Source organism: Stegastes partitus, unplaced genomic scaffold, assembly GCF_000690725.1.
Source record: "Stegastes partitus isolate 25-593 unplaced genomic scaffold, Stegastes_partitus-1.0.2 Scaffold1822, whole genome shotgun sequence".
NCBI classification, from domain to species: Eukaryota; Metazoa; Chordata; class Actinopteri; family Pomacentridae; genus Stegastes; species Stegastes partitus.
In genome coordinates this window covers 75517-82888 of record NW_007579553.1, presented here as the reverse complement: position 1 = coordinate 82888, position 7372 = coordinate 75517, and positions in this window count along the sequence as shown.

Sequence of the window (7372 nt, the reverse complement as noted above, 5' to 3'; positions counted from 1 at the left end):
CCGTTCGCTGCCTCTGAGCGTGCGCAGTAGGAGGAGACCGGGGGCGGGGACATACAAAGTGACGCCGCCGCAGAGCATTATGGGAGATGGAGTCTTATTGTGCGCTCACAGCTGGGAGACTCGATTATGTCAGAAGAAAAGTCAAATTTTTGGACTTTAGAAAAACCGATAAAAGTAAAAAAAAAAAGAAAAAGAAAAAAGTTTATCTTTAACAGTAGCTCACAATGGCTTAATTTGTTTTCACTTGTCGCTTTAATTTATTTTCTTTTATTTATTTTAATCATGTTTTTGGTTTCATCCAACACTGCATCGATTTAAATACACCAAATTGTGTTATCTGTCCTTTAAAAATCTCACCATTTCACTACTTTTCTGCATTGTAATTTGGATTTTAAACATTACATTACATTATTAGTGAACTATACAATGTTAGGCAGATTTTACATGCACCATAATATATACTGCCATAGTATTTATTACAGTATAAGATAGTAATAATAATAATAATAAGAAGAAGAAGAAGAAGAAACTTGTCTCTAATTTTATTAAAGTTGGCAGTAATTTAATTTATTTCATACCTTACAACTAGATATTTTATTTATTTATATTCTTTTAATCACATGTGTTCTATGCTGTTCTTCTTCTTTTTCTTTAAAAAAACAAAAACAATTTTAATGCAATTCTTAAGGCATTTTGAATATTTTCTTTATAAAATTTGCTATACAAATAAACTTTTTGTATAACACATTATATTGTAGGGTCTTAAATATAATGTTTAAATTAGCCAGGTGAATTTATACAATAAATAATATTGCTGGGTCTTAATCTAAATATTTAAATTAATAATAAACATATATGAGTAGATATACACAGTTACTTCCCGCAACTGCTGGTTTTCATATTGGTGCTTCACATCCTGTACAAAGTATTACTGTGAGGGAAAAAAAAAAAATATTGTAAATGCAAAATGTATACATGCATTCAAAGCATGCCTGAGTAGAAGTTTAAAAAATGTTTTAAAAAATAATAATAAAAATCTCATGGTATATTTTGGATTTAGGTACTTGCCCCTACTGCTGTCAGACAGATGTAGTGAACTGAAAAGTACACTACCTCCAACATGATAACTGGATTGAAATAGAGAATAAAAATTACAGACTAAACTTCTAAACTCTTGCGAAACTTTCAAAAGTCAGAGCCTCGAATATGAAGAACTTGAGTGAATGCTGCTCTTTTTCCAGTCCACCTTTGGGTGAAATCAATGATCACATGTGTTCAAAGTACAGCGATTCGGTTTGACATGTACCAGACGGCACCGTGAACTCGACTCCAACACCGCTAAGACCTTCAGCAGCTCTTTCGCCTCCTCTTTGAAGTGACTACGTGAGATTTGTGGCCCACAGACATGCATGAGTCTGTCCTCCTCAGGTGCCCCTTCATGCTCACTTTCACTGAAAACACCTCGCATACCACGAGTGCTTAAACTTTCAGCCTGGGTGGACCTCAGTGGAATGAAACAGGGCTTGTATAACCGTCTGTGTTGCTGTCACCTCTGACTTTATCTTCACCTCCAGAATGCTGCATGACCTCATTCCTCCTGTTTGTGCATGTGTGAATATGCAGGTGTGTGGGTGTTTTCCTCAAGTGTAGCTGTGGAAACCAACGTAACTGTATTAAACCTGGTAGGATTTCTGCTTTACATTGGTTCAGTAGGCAATGTTTAGTTTTTGAGCCAAAAGAATGCAGTGTACGGCCCCTGATGAAGCTACAGCAAGCTTAAGAAGGATGCAAGAATTAGAAAGTGGTATGAATTTTAATACAAATTTCACAAACTAGGTGGTTAGCACCGTCGCCTCGCAGCTAGAAGGTCGCTGGTTTGTGTCCCAGTGAGGACACCCGGGATCTTTCTGCATGGAGTCTCCATGTTCTCCCCGTGCAGCGTGGGTTCTCTCCGGGTTCTCCGGCTTCCTCCCACAGTCCAGAAACATGCTGAGGTTAATTGGTGATTGTAAATTGTCCGTAGGTGTGAATGTGAGTGTGCTTGGTTGTCTGTCTCTAAGTGTAGCCCTGTGATAGACTGGTTACCTGTCCAGGTGAACCTGCCTTCACCCTGAGTCAGCTGGGATAGACTCCAGCCCCCCACCACCCTAGTGAGGATTAAGGTGTATAGATGATGGATGGATGGATTTCACAAACTAAGCAGTCAACAGAGTTTAAGACTCTGCTTGTTTAATTTTGTTAAAATCTTTCCTGCTTTTGCTATAAACACTGAAACCAGAAATCCACAGCGCAGTCACTATTGCAAGCTAATGCAATATTTGTTTCATATGGGCACAAACTCTCTAGTTTGTGTTATCAAACAGTGCACAGCACAGCACCTGCATATATAAGAAATGTTTATGCATGTTTATGGTGAAATCGTTTTGCACATATCAGCAACTCAGCAGCCGGTAAAAATATTAATTAATCAAAGTCTGCAGAGAAAATGCAACAAGTTTTTTCTACATTTGCTTTTGCAGTGAGTAGAAATCATTTGAAATTGCTTCATCTGCATCAAAAGAACCTGGTGGCCTTAAACATGCAATCAATCTGTATCAAAAACTATTCACATGTTCTTGAGCTGTGGCCCAAATTCTGTCAAAATCTGAGCAGTAGTTGTTGCAATAATCTTGATAAACTGCACAGGTGGGATACACACTAGCCCTGCACGTAATCACTGTCCAGGTAAGCCTTCACTGTTCAGGCAAAGAAAAGCAGCAAAGAAAGAAAACTTAACCCCTTAGAAATAGCTGTGAATGCTGCATGTTACGTAATGCTTGGAGGCTGTTGTTCAAGGTCAAATATAGTTCGATCAGATTAATAATAAGCATCGAGGAAACTCGTTTGGCGGCTCCGACACACAAACAACAACGCAAGTCTGACCGGTTAGCGCTCAGAACGTATGAGGGCGAACTGTCAACAGCTGTAGCAGCAACGTGTGAACGTATCCCAGGAGGACTTTGGTGGAGCTCAGCAGTCACGTAGCCACTCAGCTATAAAATAATGTGCCGTATTTAATGCAGTTAAATGACTAACTGAGAAAGGGGAAGTCATAAGTGATGCAACTCATAAGTAGACGAACAAAACAGGCAATGAAAGTAGCATAAAGTCTAAAACCTGTGAGAAAAGAGATGAGACGTGAATCCGCCTCAGATGTGAAGCAAACAGCATTCCTTCAATACGCACTCTAAAAAAAAATGATGATTGACCTCAACAAAAAAAAAATTAACGCACCAGTTTGCGTCAGTGTTTTTGAGTTTTCACCACTTCTAATGAAATTCTGTTCAACCAAGAAGCTACATGACGCTAGGGGAATTAGTGTTTCCTCTGCAATTAAAAGGTATTTTTAATTACCACATAAATAATTATAGGTAGCATGAACACAAGGTTTATTTATTTGTTTTTATTTTTAATTAAAGAGCAATAGAGTGGTGACAGGAGGAAGTAGAGTACTCTCAAATTTAAGGTACAACTAGAATTTTTGTAAAGATTTTTTTCATTTTAATGTGCTTAGTGACCATAATTATTACCACAACCTTTAAATTAAAGAACATTTAATAAATTAAGTTGCTCAAATTAGATTTTCTTCAGTAGTTTGGGGTTTTTATTCAGGTTTTTGTTCACTGTTTTAAATTTTTTAAACTGCAGTTGTGTATTTGAACATGCAGCATTTAAATCTTGAAAACAAATGTGAGTTAAAATTCAATATTAGGCTGCAATTACTGATGTTATGATGTCAACAGAGTTTTTGTTTTGCAGCCATGCATTCAAATAGTTCTTGGGAATAACGTAGCTCCAGCTGGGTGTATATGACTCCTGGAAGATCAGTTTTACCAGAAGATCGTGAGGTTTTTTTTTTTGACATTGCATGTGTGTTAATGTGTGTATATACTTGGCTTTGGTGGGAGACAACTCCTGCAGTGTGAAGCCGAGTGGAAAAATCAGGTGAGGCCAGGAGCAGATTAAACAGAACTCAGCTCCCCTCATGGTAATCACACAAGTCACACATGCACACAGAGACAGACTTATTTTTATACTGCTGAGACGCTGTAAAACACACACTTACGTTTGCTAATAAAACACACGCCTGCTGCTCCGCTGGATGCCAGAAGTGAGTAGTGGGCGTTGCGAGCCGAAGTGGTTTTCAGCAACTGCACAGACTAAAAGAAGAGTCTGCCTTTAAGACCCGAGAAACATAAGGAACCATGTGTGCCTGCACATGTGCACACAAACACACAAATCTGTGCACACACAGACCTTGCATAATCTTTGCACACATTTCAATCAGTGTTTGAACCCTGCTGTTTACGTTGCCACGGTGACAGCACCAACACCTCTCCTGGACGTTTCCAGGGTTGGACACACCTTCCTTTGATTCTGCGGCTGAAGGCTCTGCAGCCAGTTCGCTTCGCTCCTGATGGATGTTTTGACAAGTGCTTCGCTTTCCAAGTGCCAACGCGCTGCACTTCTGTGTGAAGCATCAGGAAATTACAAAAAAATGTAGAGACGCAGAAACACAGGGTGTGTGTGGTCTGATTACAACCTTCAGGTACACCGTGGCTCCTGCCAGCACTTGTGTTTTCGCACCGCTTGAGTGCAAAGCTTGTTGTTCTGTGAGCTTCAGAGCATTTTACCTGCTGCAGGCCAACTGGTTTTAGCTTGGAAATAACTTCAGAGTGCTGTGGAAAGCTTATGTAAGCGTTTAGCTGAAATTACCGCCATCAGAAGATATAAACAGAGTATAGTAAAATGCATATTAAAACACAACAAAGAGTCTTAAATGACTGAAGTTTCTACAAACACATCAACGTCAGCACACATGAAAAAGGGACAAAACATTTCAAAGTATAAGATTTTAATGATATCTTTAAAAACTACATCACTCATCGGAGCCAGAAGCTGTAAAAACAGCAACAACTTTTGGGATTTTTTTGAGGATTAATCATTTCTAACATGCAGTTCCATCAGGAAAATTAATTCAACCTAAACTTGAATCTCTTTATCGCCTCATCAGAAATAAACTGTCACACCAGATTCTTTAAAAAAAAAAAAAAACTGGCACAACTGCAAAGCCTTGAGCGACTCAGCTGTGATCAACAGTCACACAACAAGAATTCAGGGACTTTTCAGTTGAACTGCAGGCAGTGTTCACACAGAGCAGAGAGGAGACCAGCATGGAAACCAATGAGAGGACTGGAAGTAAAACAGCACATACTTGATCAATAAGACACACAAAGTTGTTAGAAATTACATCAGCATCCTAGAACATGTTTGTAGAGGCATTTGGAAAAATATTGTCTATGTTGATTCAAGGTTTTTTCTATTTTATTGAGGCAAAAACTGAACAAAAGTACATTTTCCCTCTTTTTTTAAATGACTTATTCTATTAGAACTCGACTTTTCTGAGCTTTCTCTCCTTCGAGCCGTTGTTGTGCCGTTTCCATGGAGGTGCTTATCTTGATATTGCAATAAAAAAAATTAACCAACTGTGAGTAAAACTATAAAACAGTGCATGAATGTAAAAGTTAAAAGTGTCCTTGAGTGCTCCTCTTTACAGTTTTTATGCATTTATGATGCTCATAAGAGATCAAAACACTTTTTTATCACGTGCACTGGATAAATTCCCAACATGCTGCTGTGCAGTAAAGGTGACTGTCGCTTGATGTGGCTGAAAACTAAAGCTGGTTGAGAACGAGATAACAACATTTAAACAGTTTTTATTTTAAATATCATGCAGTGCCGAAGAATGGAGAATGTTTAAAAAAAAAAGAAATGGCAGATAAATAACTGCAGAAGATTTCAAATCATCAGGAAATGATGAACCCTCTAATCTGCTGAGTTTTAATTCTAGCTGACCTCCTGACCTTTGCTTCTGCATTCTGGTTAAACTAAAGTTTCATCCCCAAAAATCAGACAATAAAGGATTTGCACAGCTCAGAGGTAGCTCTTAGCGTTTACACGTTAAGCTTCCAGCAGCCAGTCTAGTCTCCCAGGATGAGCAGCTTCTTGTCAGTTTCTGTGTTGTGCTACCGACTGGACAGAGACTGAACTCTGACTTCAGGTTTATGAGACAAGCTGTTTAGCAACTCGAGCACCCCCAGCTGCTTTAAGACGGCGCCGCCACCCTCTAAAAGAGGCTGCTGTTTTGACATAAATGTACGTCCAGATAACTGCTGCTCTGATTTTTTCACCAGCTGAAGTCTTATTTTGGCGTCAATCTCCTCAGTTACAGCCACACAAACAGATCTGTTTTTCGCTCTGTCTTACTGAACTCGATACGTTTCCTTAATATGATGTAAGAGGCCCTAAATCTCAGCAAAAAAGCATCTGTCTCTCATCCCATGCGATGCTGACAGTGGACAAAGTGTGTGGGATTGCACTCGGGGCAGAGTGTTCTCGCCGAGCATTTTATCCTTTGTTGTTGTTGTGCGATAAGACCAAAACATAGCAACAGCTGGGCTGCGTTCAGCTGCACAAGGGAGTCAGGAGGGCTGCGCGGAGAAGTCTTCACTGGTGTGACAGGATTATGTGATAGAAACATGCTGTGCTCATGCGTAGCCAAATATTAAATAACAGCACTGTCCCGTGTTTGAGGGGCCGAGCTAAGCGCTGTTGTCATGCTGCCATGGTGACAGTAACCATGCACAGGGTAATGTTTACAGAATGTTTAGCATATCACAAAGCAGGCACATAGGGTGACTGTACCAAATGAATCAAACGTGCGTGTGTGTGTGTGTGTGTGTGTTGCAAGGCCGAGTGCGTTTTTAACTGGCAGCTTTCACTGTTGTTTTGTGTGTTTAACTTTGTATATTTGATTAACAAACTGAAGCCAGTTGCTCACATTGTGAAAGGATGTGCCGTTGAGCTGCTCTGTCCCACCGAGGAACCAAACATCACAAGAAAGAGATCCGATGGAGAAAGTTTAACGTGCCGTACTGCGCGTCGTGTACATATGTTGCAGCATGCACTGTAATTTACTCCAGATGTTGTTTTGCCGTAAATGCGGCAGAAGGAAACTCGTCACTTGGTAACGCCGTTGCTTAATTGCACTGCAAACGGTTGGGATTTCAAAACAAACACCTGCATCCCAAATACAGGCCGTAAATTATATCTTGCAACCTTGAATGCATCAAGGTTGTAAACTAGTTATGAGTCGTTTCAGGAGATAAACCTGCCGAGACAAGTGGCGAGATCTCAGCTGCTGTGTCATCTGTTCCAAAGACGAGACGGCTGCACCTTTACAAGGCTTGAATTAAAGTAATTTAGGCTGTTCTAATTCTATATACTAAGCCAAGTGCTTGTATAAACTATTGTGCAGCAGGTGGATTATCCC